Source organism: Emydura macquarii, unplaced genomic scaffold, assembly GCF_026122565.2.
Source record: "Emydura macquarii macquarii isolate MOO-44397 ecotype Brisbane River unplaced genomic scaffold, CSIRO-AGI_Emac_v2 contig_2863, whole genome shotgun sequence".
Lineage (NCBI taxonomy): Eukaryota > Metazoa > Chordata > Testudines > Chelidae > Emydura > Emydura macquarii.
Genome location: NW_027133000.1, coordinates 4776731 through 4799948, shown reverse-complemented (window position 1 = coordinate 4799948; position 23218 = coordinate 4776731).

The following is a 23218-nucleotide window of genomic DNA, read 5'->3' as shown; positions in this document are numbered from 1 at the left end:
TATAAGTCAACATTAGTGGGACTCCACACAGTAAGGTTTTGCCTGAGTGAATTCCATTGCAGGACCAGAGCCCTAAGTCTGTGCATGTTCAGACATTGAAATAATAATCAGTACTCAATATATATATTTTCCATGTTCGTCTGTTTACTAATTACTCTTTTCTTGACAATTTTAACAATAGTGCCTTCCTGTTAGCTGTGCTGTTTTCTTTTTATTCAGAGATAGTAGATTGGTGACAGTTCTACAGATATCGACTATTTTTACTCTTCCATGATCTGCTGCTAAAAATCCCTTCTCCCTTTTGTTTCAGAATGCAATAATGGTTATAGGCTGGATCTGTCATAACTGAAATCAACATGGCCCGGATAAGGTGTGTGTAAGAACAAAAGTGCAGTATATGCAAGATACTCAGTTTGCTGACAACAATAATGACTAAGCAGTAGAAATTAGTATTTGGAAAAAGTGAGAAAAATTACTAAAATGGGCAGAGTTTAAAAAGGATCATCTGAAATAAGCATCAATGTAGCATTTGAAATACTGGATGCTTGAATAAGATTACAAATAAGTTCCCACCTAAGGGATCTTTATAAAGCCATACTCATGTGAAAACTTCGCTTGGAGTAGAGGAGCATGCAGACAGTTTTCATTAGTAGTGCAGATCAACTGGTTGGTTTTACATCTTAGAACAGGAAAACTGTCTGAGTACAATTACATCGCCGTATCAGATGTTCAGAAAGCTGTTTCTGTATCTACCATTTCTGTTGTCAGAAAGGGCTATGTCACACTTTAGCACGTCCCTGGCAAGAGGAAGAAAAGTGTATTTAAATGCCCCAAAGATTGAACTATTAGCATAGAAAGTGGTTTGACCATTATGAGATCTATTCCTGTCTTCATAAGAACATGTAGCTCCCATTAATATCAATAGGTAATACACATACACGCAGATTCTTGATCACTTCTTGCTGATCTACAGTACTGTTATGTAAAAGTGTAATCTTACATAAAACAAAAATCAGTTTAGATTTCCACCACCCTGGTATGCTGCAAGAGAAACATACTGTAAACATTAAAGCAGAGTTGGATTTTCCTTGCAGTGACCAAAATTAATGATTTGTTTGAACACAGAGAAAAAGAGAGTTGCTTCAGAAAGACAGGCACAGCTGGAGAAGAGGCTAGTTTTGAAATTGTTCATGAAAAAGTTTACCCTGGTGGAAAAATAAGAATCTTTTTGTAGCTCCTTTAACATGGGCACCACATCTTAATTAATATAACAATGTCTATTCTCTTTGTGCGTGTGAATAAACACTTAATTTCTGCCTGTGCTATGTTCTTTTCCACATTCTACATCCTGTTCTAAGTTCACAGCTCGTGTTCTAAATATGACATCACACAGTTTTTCTAAGACAAATTACACAAAATTTGACCTCACACTGGGCATAATTTCATAGGCGTGCACACGGGTGTCAAAGTTCTGGGTTGCGAACCTTATTGATGTGTCCCGCGGCGCCATCTCGCTGGAGCGTAAAGCAGCTGCTGAAAGAGAGTAGGCGTGCGATTTTTTGGCGGATGGCAATTCAGAGCAAGCTGCCACCGAAAAAGAACACGCCACAATCTGTTGCCAAAATACTGCTGCTCGCGATATTTCTCAGTGGAGACTATAATGCGGCGAGAATTCCACTGGCGGGTAATTCAAATGTGGCCCGCTGGTGGAACTGAGTTTCACACCCCTGATAAAGACCATGAAAAGTCCCTGGGTGCACACCCTAGTCAAAAGTCCCTGGGTGCATACCCTAATGAAATGTGCTGCGCACACCTATGCATAATTTGCTCATGGAAAGCGTTTTGGGCCTGATTGTGATCTGACTAATTTACTCTACATTGGTGTCCCCCAGAGGTAGCACACAGGATGTCAGATGTATAAGGAACAGGCACAAAAATTCATGAAATCATACAGTAGCAAAATAATCAATTCACAACTGTTTAAAAGTGCACAGCAGCTACCATCACATAAGGGTTTTGTTTTAGAATGACATTGTGGGTTTCAGTTTGCATCTGTGATGGTGTGCACAAACTCCACATTGGAGCGATGGGGTGCAGGAACAACTCTAAGCCTAGGAAGCCCTGCCCCGGCACGCCTGCTGGGCTGCTTCAGTTGGAGGAGGGACTTAAAAAGGAGTACCTTCAGCATAACAGGATGGTGAAGAGAGAGAGGTAGAGAGCTGAGCTCACTGCGACAGAGGGAATAGACCAAGAGGGTGTGATGCTAACAGACCAGGTGCCAGCTCATGCCAAGCTCCCCCATGTCTCAACTGAACTCTGATAAATGCATAGCTGAATCAGTCTGGCTCACCTGTGTGTTAGTATGGTTAATATTGGTATGCCCTTCCCAAAAGGAAAGGTCCATCAATACCAGATGGACTATTGTGGGACATTGCAGTTGGAATTTCCCTAGGTACTGTCAACAAGAGGACAAAAGACTATTGTTACTCTGTCTCGGACCAGTGAAGAATGAGTCATTCAAGGGACTCCTCCCACAAATTGAGCTTTGCAGCTGAAAGCATGTGGGAAGAAGAGCATAAAACCCCTAACAAGGAGGAATTGACTATCTCTAGGCTGCTTGGACTCCGGGGGCAAGCTGTCTCTAGACATAAGCAAGATATCCTCACATGATTAGCCTGGGTTAGCCCTAAAGGACATATAGAGCTTGCTGATTAAAGAACTTCTATTACCATTAGAAACTTAAGATTGTAACTCATTTGTGTATTTAAATTCATCCACTTTAACCTTGTAAATAACTCCCTTGTTTCCTTGTCCTATTTAATATATCTTTATATAATGTACTATAGGACTGGCTACATTCATTGACTTTGTGTGAGATCTAAGCTGCAATTGACCTAGACCATAAGTACCTGGTCTTTTGGGTCTGGGAATAACCTGAATATTGTTGTGATTCTTGGTCTAAGGGACCAGTATCACAAAGGTCAGCTCATCTGGGTAGCGAGATAAATCAGTCTCTGTAGGTACTCTATCTGTGACTCCATGCTAAGGATGTTATGATGCCTGAGATGTTTACACCTGATAATTGGTTGGTTAAATCAAAGTATAGAGCTCACAACCGGGGTCGGATTTCCAGTAAGGCACAGTAAGCACATGCCTAAGGGTGCCAGCATTCTAGGGGCACCTAAGGCAGATTCTGACAGGGGCCAATGAGGCCCGGGCCCGGCCAATTTGGGGGCCCCACATGAGTGCTGGAATTCTAGCCCTGCCCCCCACTCCTCCTCCTCTCTCCTGAGACCCTGTCACCCTGCTCCTCCTCTTCCCCCTGAGGGGCCGCCCTCTGACCAGGCCAGAAGCCGGAGCCCGAAGGTGAACATATGCCTCTCACCCAGAGTTAGCTGAGCCAGTCATTCAGCCCCTACCTGCACAGAGCTGGCCCAGCCAACCCCCTTCTCCCCCATCACCCCACCCCCACACGAAAAACACCAAGATGCTGTGCCTAGGAGGGCGTAAGATGTAAATCCGGAGCTGCTCACAACCAGTTTGGGAGTTGTGTCCTGGTTCTTAATAGTCTGTCCTGAGGTAGGTACTCACATTCTTGATCCACTGCAGGCAGTGTGAAGGAGGGTACCTCAGGAGGAGGGCAGTTGCACAAAGCTGGGACTACTTAGCCTGCAGAGGCCAGTGGAACAAGTTGCAAGAGATGACCACAAGCCATGACACACCCCAAGGAGGGACGGAGTGGTAGGAAGAGGCCCAGGAGAGGTTGGTAGCTGGACCCCAGGTAGCAGATGCCTTCCCTATGTTGCCCAAGAGGGCCTCTGGGTTGGAACCTGATGGGCTGGGGGGGCCCAAGTTTCCTACCTCCAACCCCTAGATGGGTCTGCTGCCAGACACTCTAGCCATAAGGTTTCTGCCCCCTACTCAGAGTATCCCATTGCAGAATAGACATATAGTCAATATGAACAACAAAATATAGTAAGATTTTTTTTTAAATCTAGAGAAAACAGAACTGTGTCTTCCATGCAATGTTCTAATGGTGACGATTCGAATCTAAATTTTCTTCCTAAGCTTTCTTGTTGCAGATTCAGGTTGGAAAGAAACATAACATTCTTTCTGGTTAGAAAGAGGAATACTGTCAGAGGCACAATGAATGCTACATTTCAGAATAGAAAAATGAAGCAAACAACCCTAGTGTTGGGAGGAGAAAAAAATGTGAATAAAAGTGACAAAAAGTAACCAACTCTTTTGGTAGCAGTCTGTTTTATGATATATGTCTGGTGGTTTACAAAATCACCATCTGCATCACATTCTGAAACCTCTCTGCTTATTATGTTGTCAGAAGAACTAAGATTAGTGCATGGATTGAAAAGGAAAACACACACTATACTTCTAAAAGAATTTCCCATTTCAGCAAACACCAGGATAATCCTGGCGAACCTGCATATAACATTTCACCAAGAGAAGTACACAGTCTCTTTTGGCCATTGACACTCTAGGAAGGGAGCCAAAAGTAATTTTGAAATTCCTTTACCATATAACGATTCTAAATCCTATTGTGCTATAAGCAAGTAAATAAACAAACAAACAAACGGTAGCACTGTACTATATTAGCTGCAATCAATAGTCATGTAACAATAAGCAAACTGTTGCACTGCATAGGAAAATATGGAAGTATGGGGAAAGGGATATGATGTGCACCCCCTATTTCATCCCCCACTCCATGCTTGGCTCACCCATTGCCCATTCCCTCCTCAGATGCAGAGAGAGTCCTCCACAAGGTCCCAGGAAAGGGTGAAAGCTGCCACCAATGTGAATGAGTTCTTATTCTACACAGTAAGGGGAGATCCATGCACAGAGGGCTCTCTTCCGCACAGAGAGCTCAGGGGGCATAACTGGGCCTTTATTATTATTGAGGGAAGAGTTAATGATGTACTTAGAAGTATGTTTATAGTTCCGCTCTACCTTGTTGAAGAATTATGCAACTAAAGTGATAATTAATTTTACCCCCAGTGAGACTGTCTGATGTTGTCAGAGCTGTGGGGACGAAGCTTAACCAATCCAAAAACATAATCTCCCCCAGCATGTGTAAATAATGACAGAGGTTTACCAAGATCCTTACAGACAACTTCCCCAAAGTTTGGAATACACTGCAGCTTCTCTGTCATTTTTTTAAAAAATGTGGAAAAAAGAAAAAAAAAGGAATTTGTATAAGTGTAATGCATGAGCTACTTGTAGTGGAACAGATTCCACTTTACAAGACAAGCAACTGTACAAAACATGTGCAATTAAATTTAATTTTAGTGGGCTTGTTTAATATAGCAGCTCAAACTAGGTATGACTAGACCATACACCAAAAGCCACCTTGCTAATTAATATAAGGAACCAGTGATGCAATTATCCAAAATGTCATCTCTTCCTTCCTTTGATGCTTAAAGAAAGGCACAGAAAAACCAGAAAGGGAAACAGCAAATAAGCTTATTGGAGCAATGGTGAAATACATCTTATGTATTTTGCCAAGTACCCATCTGAAATTTATCAAAGCTGCAGTGAGTAGTCTGCTAAACACAAAGTCATCATGTTGAAAGCACAGGACACCTATAGTTCGTCTGCTTTTCATTTCAGTGAAAGTGGAATAATTAAAATAAAGTATATCAGGCCAGCAAAAATACTTTACTATTTACTAAGTTATCAGCTAATGTATTAGCTAGTTACTAAATAAGATAATGGATCATTTTAAAAAAAACACTAAGGGCCCAATGCTGCTCTCATTCAGGCCTTGCCCCTACAAAAACAACTTTACACACCTTCACGTTTACTATACAGTATGTAAAGTCAAGCATGTACTTAAGTCTTTGCAGGATCAGGGCCTACATGAGTAGGAGTTTTCTCCCCAACTTCAGTCAGAGCAGTGTAAAACTCTTAAGAAAAAAGTATTTATTTGATCCTAATTGTATACAGAATTGTATGTTTCTTTAAATCTGTCAAGTAATTTTAAACATCTCCATAACTTCATTGTCATGTAGTTAACCATAGGATCTGTTTTGAATTTTAAAGAAGAAGAATGAGGAGGGGGAAAAAAGATAAATCCTGTGTTTTTTCTTTATATTTTACAAATTTTATTGCATTAGTCAAAAAATGTGACAATAAAATGTTACTGTTGCTCAATGTAATGGTATGTGCTTGAAAAATAACTGTGGACGGGCCCCTGTGAGTGGGGGCAGCGTCCGGGGTTCTCCCTCTGGGTCCTTCTCCAAGGGGGACCACCCCTCCTGGCTATTTCCTGCCGGGAGGCAGTCTCAAGCCATTTTCCTGGACCAGCAATCTTTCGCCTGGCCCTTAGGAGGGCTGGCCAATAGGCAGTCCAGCGCCCGGCCCCCAGGCCGGGCTGGCAAACAAGCAGTCTAGCGCCAGGCCCCCAGGCCAGGCTGGCAAACAAGCAGGCTTGCTTTCTGGAGCGGTATGGAGGGTGAAGCTCTCTCGGGACTGCTAGGGAGGAGGGGAGGGGGACGCTGGCCCACCCGTCTCCACTGCGTCCCAGCCCAGGGCCCTCGCAGTGGCAAAAGGCGTTTGCCACTGGGTCGGCGGGGCTCCTGCGGCAACACGCCGCCAGGGTTGCCCCAGAATCAGCCACAGTCTATGGCTGCCCCTGGGCTTCTTCCTCCCCAGACTCCCAGGTACCTGCCTCCTTTGGGTCACTGGGGTGTAGTAGTCCTACGAGGCCCTCCTCATCAACGGGTGGCAGCTCTGGCAACTCCATGGGTTCCTCCACGGAGGGCAGCTCATCCAGGTCCTCCGGCCCACAGGCCGCGGGTAGGGCTAGTAAGTTCTCTAGGTCCCAGGCTCTGTACTGCTCAGGTCGGCTCTCCTCCAGCTCCCAGGCAGCAGGCGACTCAGGTGGGCCCTCCGCCGGCTCTCAGGCAGCAGGTGACTCAGGTGGGCCCTCCGCCGGCTCCCAGGCAGCGGGTGACTCAGGTGGGCCCTCCGCCGGCTCCCAGGCAGCGGGTGACTCAGGTGGGCCCTCCGCCGGCTCCCAGGCTGGAGGTAAGACCGGCCGCTTCCCGTCGGCGTGGGTCTCTGGCCTGGTCTTAAGTGGGAGCCTCGGGGGAGGGGCGTCCTTCTTCCTCGACTGTATCTGCCTGACTGAGCTCGCAGGCCGGGGTTTTAAAGGTGTGGCTCAGCCTCCCTGCTTCCGGTCAGGTGGTGTCCCTGGGGCTTCTGACGGCCTGAACCCGACCACCTGCTTCCGGTCAGAGGTTTTCCTTCGGGGCTCTACCAGCCAGGGTGGGTCCAGCTCCCCCTCTGGGTCTTTCTCCGAGGGGAACTACCCCTCCCGGCTACAATAACCCATTTGCTCTTCATTCACTTCACCATAGCATTTGCCAACCCTGACAATTTCAGAGATTTGTGAGCAGAGGGGAAGGAGGAAAGGGTTGTTGTTAAATATTCTTTGTTGTGTTATCATTCATGTTTTTTACATTTAATCTTTTATGTTAAAATATTTTTCAACTGATGTCTGCTTCTTATCACTTTGCTACTTATTGCCACATGCCTTCCTCTGTTTCAGAACATTTTATGAAGTGTCTTGATTTGTAAAGCACATTTAAATGTGTTGGTAATACTTTGAAAATTGGTACCTCCTGCAAATAGAATGATCAGAGTTCACAGGTATAGTAATTATTCTGAATCCATGTTCTATCTCCTGACTAGTAGTCATTCCCCACTTGAATGAAATAATGTTGAGACATACTGCTGCACAGATCACATGACACATCATGAGCACATATGACATCTCACCATTTTCTTCTATTTTAGAGGTAGTGCTCCCATTAATAGTGCATGGGTATATGGGAAGCCTCAGTATTTAATATTTGCCCAACTAGGCTTAATATTTGTGGAGTTTCCAATCGCAATGAGGCAAGTTGATATTTAAATACCCTGCTTATCCTAGTTGTCTTCCTCACATTTATCTAGCTGTTTATGGGCACCTAAAAGCTCCAAAAGCTGTTTTCTTTGGCTGTGAACTATGGTCTATAAAATGCTGCTCGCTAAGAGTATCATATTTGTGCCCTTTAAAACCCAGCCAGGTGCTCTTCTGTGCTGGTAACAGTGTCTTTGCTGATAGCTTTGGCAGTATTTTATGGCTTTTCCTTTACAATTCCATTACAGCAGATTGACGTACTGTTACTACTCTGCTTCACACATGGACATTTTCACCTTTGATAAATGTCTCATATAGTCTAATGACAATTCTCCCAAGCAGTATCCTCTTGCTGCTAAAAAGCAGGATGTAATTAAAACAAATGGAATTTTTTCATAAATTAATTTCCTCACCTTCATACTGGAACATCAAACTTGGAATGTTACTTCCACAAAACTGGCAAAATAAGCTTGGTAAACCCAGACTCTGTAGAACAATCCTGCAAAAATGTTGTTGGGTACTGTAAGCAATGTTGCGCTGCAATCTAGTATGTATTCATACTTAGCCCATCACCATTTAATAGGAATGCCTCGCAATCTAGACTTAAGGACGGCAATCTTATTTTTTTGTATGGGAAATAACAAATTTAAGAGGAAACCACATCAGGACAGCTGGTCATAGGTCAGAATCTGACTCACTAAAGGTTAATATAGAAAGGGTGAGTCAATGAAACTATGTCAATCACCATGTTTCTTGTCCACTAATACAGAACGTGGTGGGGATTGTGATGGTGTGCTCATCCCATCCTTGTCCTGAAGAGCTTAATGGAGGCCAGAGGGGCCAATTAACCTAGCAAGCAGCCAACCAGGGAGATATAGGCTGGGTGGAGAGCCTTGATTAGAAGGAAGCTCACCTGAGCAGAGGTGGGTTGGGCTACTATAAAGCCAGGAAGCTTTATAGTATAAAGGGTGGCTAGGAGGCTGCTTAGTAGAGAGGAAAGAAGGGAACCTAAGGAAAGAGTAGAACCCGGGGGGTCTGGCCTAGAGGCAAGGCATACCCTGGAATTGAGCATGGTGAAGAAGAGATCTTGTGGAATGTGGGGTAGGAAGCAGCCCAGGGAGTAAGCAGCAAGGCTGGAGACTGAACAGACCTTAGCTGCTTGTTATAGGGTCCCCTTGGCTGGAATTTGGAATATAGGGTGCACCAAGGTTCCCCTCCCTGCCACTAGGAAAGTGACACTGACAGGGCAGCGAACTGAAAGGCTGCCTGGATCACAGTGGGAGTGAAAGAGATTTTGAAAGACTATGCACCAAAAGGGGGGAAACACTGATGACCTGGCCAGAGGGCCGAGTCACAAAGAGGACGCTGCGGTTCCTGAAGTGAGAGTATTTGTCTATATCTACAGAGAGAGAGTAGGTAATTCGCATGACATGCATATGTGCAATTACTAGCCTTGGCTCTCATTGGTCTTGGCAACATTTCAGAGGGAAGCCTTCAAGGATTAACTGTTCAATCAATCAAATTTTATGATACATGCCAACTGGCTTCACAAACAAACACACACAATCAAGTTACAAGAATAAATTAACCTCTGATTAGACTTGTGTCAAAATACATATTGAAAAACAATAAACTCAGCAGAAATGATCCCCTGGATTTCAAGTCTCATTACATGCCTAGGATCTTATTTAAGGACAAATTGTGAATGTTTCTTGCATGGATGTTTGGAGGGAGAGGCCATAAGGACCCTCACCCTGTGTGCACTGTGCGCAAGGGCCAAAGCCAGTTGTGTACTCAGTAGTGAGGGGAAAGAAAGGGACTCCACCCTCCTTTTCAAGGGCCAAAGAGCAGGCTGGATGTATGGAGGGAGGAGTCCCCTTCATTCCCCTGACTACAGAGAACACAACCAGCTTTGGCCCTTGTGCAGCCAAAGGATGATGCTGCCTGCACTCATACTTTGTCCACTGCAGAGCTTAGGGGAAAGAGAGTATAATGCATACTTAGTATACTGCTGCTGTAGCCCCTAGAGGCCCCAATGAGGTTTCTAAAGCGCTAGGCATCGTGCACATGCATTCATGTACACGCACATACGGAAAAGACATTTCCTGCCCCAGAGGTTTTAAAAATTAAGTATACGGGAGGCAACAGGTGGATACCACACAGCTGGGGAAGCCCATTGTAAAAGCATTGGCTACCACCACTTGATATAGGAATGTGCGCTTTTTGGCAGGCAATTTTTCTTACCAAGAAAAGGCGCATGAAATTGGAAAAAAAACTGGCCTCCACTGAACCAGTTTGTTTTCAGATATCTCCACAGTATGGGCAGATTCCATCGTTCATAGGAATTGCCCTTCCATCTGTCAGCTGAGGCCCTGATCCAGCAAAGCATTTATGCACTCACTTAACTTTTTAAACACGTGAATAACCCCATTGACGTCAGTGGGACTACTTACATGCTTACAGTTAAGCATGTGCTTAAAAGCTTTGCTGAATAGTGGCCGAAAACATCATACTTCATTGTCTGACATCCAAGTCTGACATTTTGTCAGATAGAGAGGCCCATACTCACACGGAATAGCACCTTGCACCACAGGTGGTCTCATTGAAGTCAAGGGGTAAGGATCTCTCAATCTGGCCAATAAGCTTTTCTGAATTTCTTCTTCTTTGTTTCTTTTTTTAAACAAACTTTAAAAAAAAGGATTGTTTTGCGGTTTTTTCCCCCCTATTTGAAAAGAGAGAAAATAAGAGTCAGACCGAGATGATCTCACCCTAGGCTGATCTTCCTGTATGTCAATCTCTAACCTTTTCAGTTCATGATTTAGCATAATTATTGAGACTCATAAAAGAAGAACAATCATCCCACATTTGTATAAAGATTATGCTGGGACAGGGAGTTCTTCAAATATATATATATTTGTCACACTGGCTAGATTGGGGGGGTGGGGCATTTATCATATTATTGAATATCAGTATGTCAAAATCATGGTAATTCATGTGAGATATGCCATGTCAGGTACTGTGAGAAAGGCTATAATGTGCTAAGTAAGATGATGATGTTTATGTTCATGTGTTATACGTGTAATGGAAGTTATGGATATGTTTGATATATCTGTATTTCAAATTGTGCTGTGTCTGGGCAACACCCCAGACAGGATGGCTGCAGCACTAGCCTGCTTAATGGCCCATTATGAAATTCACAGGTACAATGGACCCAAGGGGAGAAGCCACGGATATACCTGATGAGTCACCAGTCACTCATGTGACCCTGGACTCCATCTTATTCCTGTAAAATTCCACAAGCAGCACGGCAAAGACCAAAGGACATAAAAGGCAGCTGCCCAAGATCCATTTTGTCTTTAGTCTTTATCTTCAGTCTTCACCTACCTCTGGATCAACTCATCTACAACTGAACTGAGGCTGTGAAACAAAGGACTGAGACCCATCCAGGTACTGGATGTATACCAGAGGGACTATACAAGCCTGCAAACTCCACAATTCTTCTAGAAACCTGATATATATGAACTTTCAAATCAATTGTATGTGTCTGATTGCTTTAATCCTTTAACATTTCTCTTATAGTTTGTTTCTTTCTTTTTATAATAAACCTTTAGTTTTATTTACTAACTGATTGGTTGGCAGTGTGGTATTTTGGGTAAGATCTAAACTTATATTGATCTGGTACTGTGGCTGACCCTTTGGAGTCGGGAGAAACCTTTTTGGTAAAGAGCATAGAGTTTAAATAACTGGTCTCTTTACTGGACCTAGTGGCTGATTGGGAGCCAGAGACTGAAATGCAGTAAAGGGGGCTGTGTATATTTTTATTTTGGCATCTTGATAACCAGTGTGGGGAATCAGAAGCACTGTTTATGGCTGGTTGGGAAGTCTGACTTCAGTGTCACCCACCAGTGCTGGGAGAATCTGCTCTCCTTTTACAGCCTGCCCTGACCTTGGCATTTTCAGGTGGCTACCCTAGGCACAGACGGGTCACAATTTTAACCCCTTAGAAATTGACATCAACAAATACAAGTTGTCCCCAGTAATACTTTACTGGAAGTATACCTTGAAAAATATCAGTCTAGTATATTGCTGGAAAAGAATTAACTAAAGTTGATATATCTATATAATGTGCTTCCCATCCTAGTATGCCCCAGTTGTAGGAGGCAGGGCCAGGATTCTAGCTGGATAACTATTTTGAACTGAATGGCAAGAAATCATTCACAGTCCATAAATCATCCTCATCTGATAGCTGTGAAGTCACCTTGGCTTGAAAATGGACCAGTCTAGTTTAACAGCTTTGCCCCCGTATTTGTAAGAAAATCTCAAAGATCCTTCTACGGGTTGCACAACCTTAGTTTTCCCACAGCTTCCGAGGGGTTTTCCCCAAGGAGGATTGAGTTTAGAAAGCAAGTCGCCTTTAACAACAGCTAATATTTTCAAATGTATCATGGTCAAAGAAGCAAGAGGAAGAGTTCAGAGCCAGTAACAAAAGAAGTAGGTTCTTCATCATCATCATATATACATATTGTATAATTTATGCACATTACAGGAGAAAGTCTAATGCTGTTTCAAACCCCTTCTCAAAAGAGACAGTGACTGAATCATCAGAATAATCATCAGAATCATGAGGAATTCTTAAATTGCAAATCTGAAGCCAGGGTGAGTTTGTGTTTATCCTCTTGTTTTAAGGGAAAAGAATTAATGAAAAAAGTAAAAAGAAATGAAGCTAACAAGTAAACATGAGTGACTTCCCCTCTCCCCTCCCCCTCATGTCCAGAATTAGAGTTCCCTAATTTCTAAAAATAAATTAACAACTTTCACTCTTTTCCTCATTAGTAATTCTATTAATATTAATAATATTTCTATTATGGTAGCACATAGAGATTTCCATTGGCAATCAGGGCCCAGTATGTTAGTCACCGTACACGCTTAACAAAAAGGCACTCTATGCCGCAAACTTCTTACAGTTTATACTTTAGCTAAACTTAAAATAAGTCTTTGGAAGCTCTAGCGTCTGCATTTATTTTCAAAAGTAGAGAGCAACTAACAGAGCCACACTCAGTTCAGATTAGGAGCAGGGCAATGTTTTCCAACTGAAACTTTTATCAAGCATAAAAAATGCTGATTCAGCAACACCAAAACATTATACAAATTTGTATAGATTTCGCCAAATTGTTCTATTAAGAAAAAATTCAAAAAACATTCAAATCAAAACACTTCAATATTTTTAAGCAAAATATCTCAATGTTTCAGTTTGAAATTGTTTGCAATTTTTATCTTTTTTTTTTTTTTTTTTGCATTTTATTGCGATGTTTATCACAGTCTTTAAAGAACGGAACCATTCAGTACTTCCTATCCAAATAATGAGGATATTTTTATTTTAAATTATTTTCAAATTAGTTCTTTTTAAATTAAAATATAAAATTAAAAAAATATTTCAAAATGAAAAGTCAGATTAAAATATTCCAATAAAATCAACCTTATAAGAAAACTCTTTCAATTTTTTTCCCCTAAACAAAATTTGGTTGAAATTAACACATTCTGGCAGAACATTCAGATTGCAACAAATCAACAGTTTCTGACAGAAAAATGTTCTGTTGGAAAGCATTCAACCTTCTTATCTCTGGACAAGAGACTCCAAAATGAAGGACAGACCATTTCTAGAATGAGTCCTTCCCACAGTCAGGTTACGTTAATGAGGGCAGAGCTAGCTAAAAACACTGTCTCAGATGAGTGGTGGTCTGAGTAAAGCCCTAGAGGAAAGAGAAGCTCAAGAACCCCAGGCTGTTTTACGTAGGCTAATAAAAAACACTTGTACTCAGTAACAACATTTTGCACTGAAAGCACAGAATTCCTGTATTACACCACAAAGCCTCGACAGTAGACGGTCATTTATTCCTCCTTCAACACAAGGCAGCATGATAGTGTCCTGACACTCGTGAACAAAAACTGGAAAGGGTGTTTCTGAAGGTGGGGATCAAATACATTTTCACTTTGGAACTAAAGACTTTGTCTTGTTAGCTTATTTGTTCTAGCTAATATGATTTTGCCATTACTGAAGAAGTGCAATATTGTATTTAAGATCCTGGTAGTTAGCACACATTCTAATATAATACATTTTCCCAGTATAGACAAGCCACAAGGGAAGATTAGAACCTAGGTTTTCCAGGGCTAAAAAGACTAGTTTATGTATCAAACCATCTAGGCATCCGTAAGCCTCTCGCTAGTTCCAGTCCTCTCATACAGAATTGTACTTCCCTCTTCGCTTTTTGTCTTGTCACCTATACACTCAAAATACAGTACGTCTTAACCTGCCTTCAAAAAGCTGTGTCAGAACATCGAGCAAAGATCTGCTGTGTGTGATTAAGATGCATCAGAAACAGCAGCAGCATATTCAGGAGCCCATAGTGGTAGTATTTTTGTATTATGGTTATAAAACCGTTCAGCTCCTATACACGCCTTTCTGAAAATCATTTGGTTGGTGAGTATCATCTCAAATAGTTTAGTTTGGGTAGAGATTGTTCCTCATATGATCAATAGAAGGAGAATCCTTCCACTCATTATTTGCAAACCACACTCAGTTATTCAAACAAAGTTACTGGCCTACATGCATAGATCACCCGGGGAAATTCTGTGGCCTGTCTTATCTAGTTAGTCAGACTAATTTTTTTTCCTGGCCTTAATAATCTAATAGCCTCTCAATCTATGTGATGGACAAGCTAACCAAATGTTAGTTCTCAGGCAGATTTTATGAAATTAAGATGGAGATAAGGAGTCAACTTTAATAGTTCCTCACCATTAACAAAAATCACTGAAAAGAATACTATAGTTTGTTTTCATTTTGTTTTTTTAAACAAACCTGGGACAGCTCAGAAATTCAAAGTTAAGGTTACACTGATGATTAAGAAGCACAAAAATACATAGATGAGACAACCACAGAGGTGGGGTAGAGACAGAGCCATGTCCATCACCCTTCAAGACCAGTCATGCAGTAAGAACACCACAGCAGAAACTTTAAGGTACAACTCCTCAGAAGGTATAGTAGGGTGTCTGCTCCTCTGCTCAATGAGGTGCTTGAGGAAGCGTGCTGCGCTAAGTAGCTGCCAGTATTCTGCATGAGGTGATATTTGAAGACCATTCAGAAAATAGTGCAGAACAGGGCAGCCCATTTACTCAGCATTGCTTCTCTCATGCCTGGTGTACATTATGTCATTGATCTGAAATATTTGAGCCAGGCTTCAGAATAGAGTGGGGAAAATTCAACAGTAAAGCATTTGTGAATATTCTTGCACATAAAGCATGCCAATTTGCTTTGCTAATACTTTCCTTTCTCTGAAAGTGTCTGTGAGCAGGCACCTTTCCCAATCTATTCTACAAGCACAATCTAAACAATGTATAAGGTCCAAGATCACTTTCCTGAGGTTGGGCTTTACTAACAATGCCAAATAGTCAGATTGATCTGCCTAGGGAAGAGTTTTGCAGCCTAAAGATCATATCAAGCCTTCTCCCCAGGCTTAGCTGCCACCACAGTTCCTCTGTGAGGACTGCTCAGCCCATACCCTAGAACCTCTCTCCCAAACAGCCATTCCCTCTCTCTTTTATGTAGGTTTGGGCAACTAATCGCCTATTTCAGTAAGTGAGCAGAACCCACTTAGCTTTTTCCCAGCAGGATCAACACCTTGTAACAGGGTGAGAGGTATTTTATGCAAATACTCCCAGCCAGTCACAAGGTCATCTTGGTTGAGCAGGCAAGTGTTTACTTTGTATTAGCTAAAATTAGTTGGCTGATGTAATGTACTTTTTCACTTTAATATTAGGTGTTTGACAAGAGCCGTATATTATAAATGGAACATAACACAATGAGAAAACATCTTCCAATGAAGATCCTCCATAATATGCAATAGAGTCCTCAGTTTGTCAGAAGTGAAATAAAATCTTCAACTTCAGCAGCAGGATAAGCTCCACTTCAGAGAGCAAATAATGGTTTGCTTTGAATGTTTTTTTCAAATGTCATGAAAATATTTAAATTATTTGAAGATTATTTTTCAAACCCTAGAGAAAACCTAAATTTTGGGTAAAAAAAATACTTGAGGCAATATTAATGAACAATTACCATTCTATACGTAATGATTATTTTTAGCTCAACTTCTTTCTTGTTTAACCATGTATAACCATCCAGTGCTTAATGAATATTTTGATGTGTTATGGGTATATTTTGGCTTTTCTCGTGTGAAAACAACAACATGTGCAAACTGATGAGACATAAAATGCAGTAATAGCAGTCATTACTACGTTGTGATAAACATTTATGGTCCTTGGCAGTATGAAGAGGTTAAACTGGTATGAGATAGCAAAACAATTCAGGTCAGTGTTTCTTTACAATTGTAATGACATGCAGAAGTTTTCCTATGGTAATGAATTTATGTTATCACACAATAAACATGGAATACAACCACCTAACACTGGTATGGATTTAATTCACTTTTTCAATTTTATTTTTTCTCTCCCTGAAAGGTGTATTTGTTATTTCAACAATGTGATAATTATGACACTATCTTCTGATGCTCAGGATTAGTGGCACTCAACCTTTAACAGATGGAGAGCCGCTTCATTGTCAATTGGCATCAGAAAGAGACAGAAAAATCCCAGCCTGATGTCCTGACATTTGCACTGTAACATTTACATTGTGGTGCATTAATACACAACTTTGCATTAAACAACTCAAGGTCAACATGTAATGATGCAATGTCAGATAGTAATATCTTCTATTTCCCATTCACTTCCCTTTGCAGAGACGGTTTCCTTGATGGCAACCTCAACAGCAATTAGGTAGACGTCTGAGCTCTCCGCAATAATCCACAAAAATTGCAGTCAGTATAAAAACTCCAGCATTCCAGCCTCCCCTACAGCCTCCGGTGCAATAAAAAAAACCCTAATAGTTTACACAATCCAACCATGTCCCAAAAAAAACCAATCCCTGATACATAGAGATAAGCACTTAAAAATATCCAGAAGGATCTCAGAAATATGAAATGAATTATTGTCAGTCTCTGCAACATCTCTGGGGCTGATTCTCTACTCTGTACGCAGCTTTGACACAGGTGTTTCTTCACTGAATTCAGTACAACAATATGGAAACCAGAGTAACAGACTGGAAAACCAGGCTCTGTCTGCATCAAGCCACATTTGGCTAATTATGCTGTGCTTCTTTACTAGCAAACCTAAACTCAGGACAAGAGTCAGTATCTAAGCCAGCGAGTCTTCCTACATCCTCCTTCATTACACAAGGCCCTCACGCTCCCAACCGGTCTTCTAATATTTTCCATCCCACCCAGGTGCTTCCCCTCAAGCACACCCTCGCATCCCAAAGGAAGAATGTTAAAGGCATAGAGCTCCTTAAAAAGTGCTATTATCATAATATTTTTACCCTGTTCCCCTTCTGCCCCGTGTTTTCCTATTTTTGAAAGCCTTAAATTGTTAACTGTGCATTTATTCCTTTTTGTTGTTGGGCTTTTTATTCAAATTTACTACTTTACTTTTAGATCTGGCTTGCTCTTAAATGATCCCCTGTTCTCCCTTCCGGATTAGAGGCTTGATCCAGTTTAATTGAGAAGCTATAAATTTGCCTGAATGGTTATTCTGTTTCTAACTGCTATTGGTACAACATTTTCATGAAATCTTGAAGGGGTATTTTATTGTTCTTAAAGTTCTGCCAACAAATATGTTGATACTAGGCAAGAAATAAAATGTATATTCCTCCAACATACCTTTTCCCTCAAGCTAATCAGGAATTTGGGGCTATTCTTTAGGGGGAAAGAGACTCTGTAACTATGTATGGAGGGACAGAGAGGGAGTAGATTGTTTGTGTAGTGGGGATGAGGTGCAAATGGTAAGCTCCTTGATCCTTGTGGTTGGGGGAAGGAGGGTTGCCTGGGCCCCGTGTGGGTCGTAGGAGTCTTTTGTAACAACATCTTGGGAATCTAGATCCTGACAGGTCTGTGCAGCTGTGGGAGGACCTACGGCACGGTTTGTAAGAGCAAGAGCTTGCCCTGGTGTCCTTATATCAAATTGGCCACCCCACCCCAGCATTGTTTTATAGTATGCTGTGTACTGATTGGTTTGTTAGCTGCCACTCTACCCAGAGCTAGCTGCATTTCAGTGACACTGTATTCTCCATTTTATGTAGCACTTGAGAATTTTCCCAGATGTATTTTATTTAAAACAATAATTTTGTGATTGTATGTCAAATTAACCTGTAAACAAAAGCACATTTGTGGGGGAAGGGGGTATTGCCCATCAGTTCTTTTATTCTGCCTTTTTGTATCATCACTTTTACTTCTCTTTAATCCTTTCTGTCTAGCTGCCAGACAACACTTCACATTTATAAGGTGCTTTACATCTTTAAACGGCTATGCAAATCCCCCTCTTTGTTCCCTCCCACAGCATCTCTGGGTATGTGTGTAAAATAGGGCACTTTTCCTGGGTAGTCAAGGGACACTGTTGTTTCAGATGCTGATGTCAGATGCTATCCACAGATCAATTATTTTGGGCTTCAATAAAAAACCGTAGAGCCAGCACCCTTTTGCCCATCAGCTGAACACCATATGCCAAATTCAAATTAGAGATAAGGCACCAATTTTTAACGGTGAGAATCACTGATTAATCACTGGAACAAACTACCAAGGGAAGTGGTGCATTCTTCATCTCTTGATGTCTTTGAAATAAGACTGATACCCTTATGGAAGATATTCTTTAGCCAAACCACAAGTTACTGGGCTCAGTACTTGGGTAACTGGGTGAAATGTAATGGCCTGTGATATACAAGAGGCCAGGCTAAATGATCTAATGATCCCTTCTGGCCTTAAACTATGAATATTTCTGCCAAGTTTGAAGGGAAAAATTAGAAAAATATTAAAGGTTGACTTGAAAATTTTACCTCCTCAACCCTCCTCCACTCCTCAAAAATTAAAATAAGTCAGTTTATTTTCTGTTGCACTTACCATATATTTCCTAGATATTCAGGCTGTTACATCGCCTAGACATCAACATCATAGCTCCATTAAAGGGGGAAAAAAAAAAAGACAACGCTACACTAAAGGAAACCCAAATTCACTTAATTATCATTATTACATTTATGCTCCATTCTTATTATAGTAACATTATGTAGTTTTTTTTCCTGTGTCAGAGTATTCAGTAAATGCTGAATAGTCTCATATTTTAGGTGCATGGCATCAAACTATGCAGCAAATTTAACCTCTGACTTCTAACTCATGTTTGCAAATGACTGTCTAGCATTTCACTGAACAGGTGAGAAAGACAAACTGATATGCAAGTAATGCAGCAATCTGACATTCCAGTTTAGATTTTAAGGGTAAAACTGTGGAGCAAACGTGAAAAAAGCTATTATACCAAATTAAAATAATCCAGGTAAGATTACCAATATTTTAAACTATACAGCTGAAACAAGTTGTATTTTAATACTGTGTATAGATTTTGCTCCAGCCCTTTGTTTTGTTTCATTCAGACAAAGATAATACAAGTAGATATATTTTTCCATGCGTTGTTTACCAATTAAATTTTTAAATGATGAAACCTAATAAGATCATCTTCTCAATTCTATTGGTATCAGTAATTATATATATTTTAGCAATGTCTGAGTTTAAATTTCTACTTTGTCAAATACTACAGCTCAGTAGTAAGACATAATACCCACCTCCCCATATTATAAATATGTAGAGTTTTCATTATAAAGCAACATTCTACTGTAGTACCTCAGAATAGCAAAGTAATATTTAAAGACCATACCCTTCTCCCAAAATATGTATGAAATTGTCATTGACATCAGCTGGAATTCTGTGTGCAGGATGGGACCATATGAAGTCAACTGTTCATTGTTTCTCAAACAACGTTCTCTCTGAGGGTCAAATCCTGCAATTCTTATTCATGCAAAACTCCCCTTGGCTTCTATAGTAGGTTTGCCTGGCTAAGGACTACAGGACTTAACAGACTTACTGAGATCTACACCATTCAAAGTTGGATTTAAAAAATTCAGTTTTAGACATTACACTAAAATTGAAAATGCCATTATTAAAGTAAAACATTCAAATGTTATGGTATTGTGCTATGGTCCCTTATTTATACACTGTTTTTATTAAAGACTGAGTAATGTGAACCTAGCCATATCCTTTCACTTAAAGCTAAAAAAAAATCTGGATTCTTTCTCTATCAGCAAATAAAGATAAGAGCAGCATGCTGAAAATGCCAATTTTACTGCATGTTTTCAGAGGTGATAATACACTTTCCACTGCAAACTCTCTTTTCCCAAACCAAAGAATCAATAGTAATGTAGCTTGCTTTTTCAAGGCAAAAATATAAATTCTTTGAAAATATTAATTACTAAACCTGCCATGGTAATACTTGAAACAGCACTATGCCATTAAGAACACTAACAAATTTTAATTGTTGGATAGTGAGACATGAATATAAGTGTTTTGCTATTGCTGTGAAAGCTTTGAGAAATAACATATACAAGATACACAAAAATGCACATAAAAATGCTGAACACGAGTTGGGTAAAATGAAACAAATGTGCTTTTGTACCTATGTGGAGGTTCATATTCACCCATGAATTCCACTTGAAGGGAGGGAATCTAAAACTGATTGAATTCATGACATTTACAAATAAAAGCAGCTGGCTATAAGAAGCCCCTTAAAACTAATCAATTTTCTGATACATTTTATTATGGTTGTCAAGAAATCATTGATGCAGGTTTCTAGCAAGTAGATATTATATATGTATAATTTTTTAAAAACCACCATGATGGTAGATTCATAATCTATATTATTTGAAAGTCTGACAGTTTTCCTTGATTAAAACAAGGATACTTCATTATGAGTATTAAGCATTGCTTTATGAGTTATGTAAAGTTTGTGATTTTTCATGTATGCTTTAGAATCTTAACCACATTGTCTCACTTCTGTATAATCCATCAACCCAGGTGACAAATAGTCTTCTATATTTACACATTAGGAATATACAAGGAGCATACTGTATTAGCAGCTGAAACTACAAACGCCACTGTCAATCAAACTGGCTGGCATAAGACCATATTTCTTGTCACCAAGAGGCTTAAAGCAAAGAATCTGTGCCTAATTCTCTTAAACCTTGCAGGTCAAAAGGTTTTAAAATTATTTTTGACACCATTTCTTTGCTTTGTCAACAGGCCTGAGTACTTTTTAGCATGTAAAGGATATCAAAAAACTTCTCATTGGAACAGTCTAACATTAGCAATTTATGGGTTTTAAGTATTCGGTGCTCTGCAATGCTGTTGGTATTGATGCATACCATTCTGTAATAAAAGGAAGGAGATGTGGTGCTAGGGCTGTACCTTTTATTACTACAACATCTCCACAGTACAACCAAAACTCTGGAAGCCAGTCCTACAGAGCCAATGCTACCTTCTGTGGTAAATTTGAAGTACATTGCCATGCAATCTTGCAGACCTTGCTGTGTGTTTTCTCCCACCCTAGATTTTAAGGTCCCCTTCAACAGGCTCCAAACCACCAAAACCCAAGAACTGGTAGTTAGCCCTTCCTCTGCATGACTGGGTAACACATGCCTGCTCTGGCCCCATTGACAGTGGAAATTGCAGTACTAAACATCTCTGAAAACAAGACCACTTTCTTTGGGAAGCTTAGCTTTATAGGTATCCAGGTTTGAAAATTTTAGTGATTGTTATTTAATACTAATATTGCAATAGCACCAGATGCTCTGATCAGGATCAGGGCCCCACTCTGCTAGGCAGTTAGAAGAAGACACTGTCCCTTCCCAACAAAGCTAACAGTTGAAATTCTGAAATAGTGAACAGCTAAAAGTAACTCCCCTGCATCAACTACTCACAGAAGCCCCTGAGGACTGTAACCAGCATCTTCTAGTCTCTGCCCAGCAGTTTCAAGGAGCACTTTGTTACCCCACTAAGACTGCTTTTTCTAGTAATAGTCATCACAGAACAAGCAGTCCAGCACTCCCTGCATAGTTGGAGAGTTCTGCTAACCCCCTACCACATGCAGGGGAGAGCACATGCCACCAAGAATTTCCAAAACAATTCCCTACCCACCACACCTGAGAGAGAGTGCTATTGTGCGGCATTCCTCCACTGGAGAGTGGAAAGAGGAAAAGACAAGAGACTGGATCGTGAAGAAGAAGAAAAGAAAAAGAGCAGATTGCAGTGCAGTACTAGAAGTGGAGACAGTATGGGTTATGGAGACATAGGCAGAGCAGGGAGGGGACCAGGGAATAGATGAAGATGGAAAGAACAATGGGGATGAGGCAGCATGACGCATGGAAAGAAAGAGAAGAGGGATGGGGGGTGAGAGAAGAGGAAAAGAAACTGAAAAAATTGGAGGAAAAGACAAGAAAGTGAAGCAAAGACCAAAGAGAGAAGAACAGAAGCAAGTGAAATTTCACTATAGTTCTAGGTTTAAAAGAAAAAGGTTTAATTCCCAAATGTTCCACTCAGACTCCAAATAAAAAGTAAAGAAGGATTATTATGCAGGTAATGCACAGGAGTCAGTCCTGGAATCTACTTCCAGCTCTGCAATCCCCTGTATCTGCTGGAATTTACTCTTTAATGGAAACTACAAAGCCATCCTGCCAAGAATGACACTTTGAAAGAGCACAGGCTTTTTGTTGTTTTGTTTCACTAGATTTCCCCAAATAACTAGCTTTAAAAAATAAAAAATTAATGTGTATGATACCTCCAGGCTCTCCACTTACAAGAGTTTCTTTGGTCTGGGGTGGTTCACCTGATAAATTGCCCTGTTCTGTTCATTCCCTCTGAAGCATTTGTACCAGCCCCTGTTGGAAGGCAAGATACTGGGCTAGATGGACCATTGGGCTGACCCAGTAAGACATCCTTACGTCTGCAAATTATACATAGTAGTGGACGGGAGGGAAGGGCTGGATTTTGGCCCCTATCCAAATGTTAGTGTGTACCACTGGCTTAGACTGTATTTGATGGAATAATATTATAAGGTTATATCCACTTCCCTATCTATACTGTCTAGTGCTGTCTGTTTTTTATTTTGGTTAAGAGCAAGGATACTGTATTCAGTATTAAATTAAAACAGCATATTTCATCACAACATATGCACAGAGACATAAGAATCTAAATAAACATGAATTTGATAAGGATAGTCTTTTGTGTATTTCTATTCATGACAATGAGCTAGAAACAGCATTCATTGCAAAAGTCATAGGAGCAAACTGACATTACTTGGCCTTTGTTATCTTTACCATAGTTA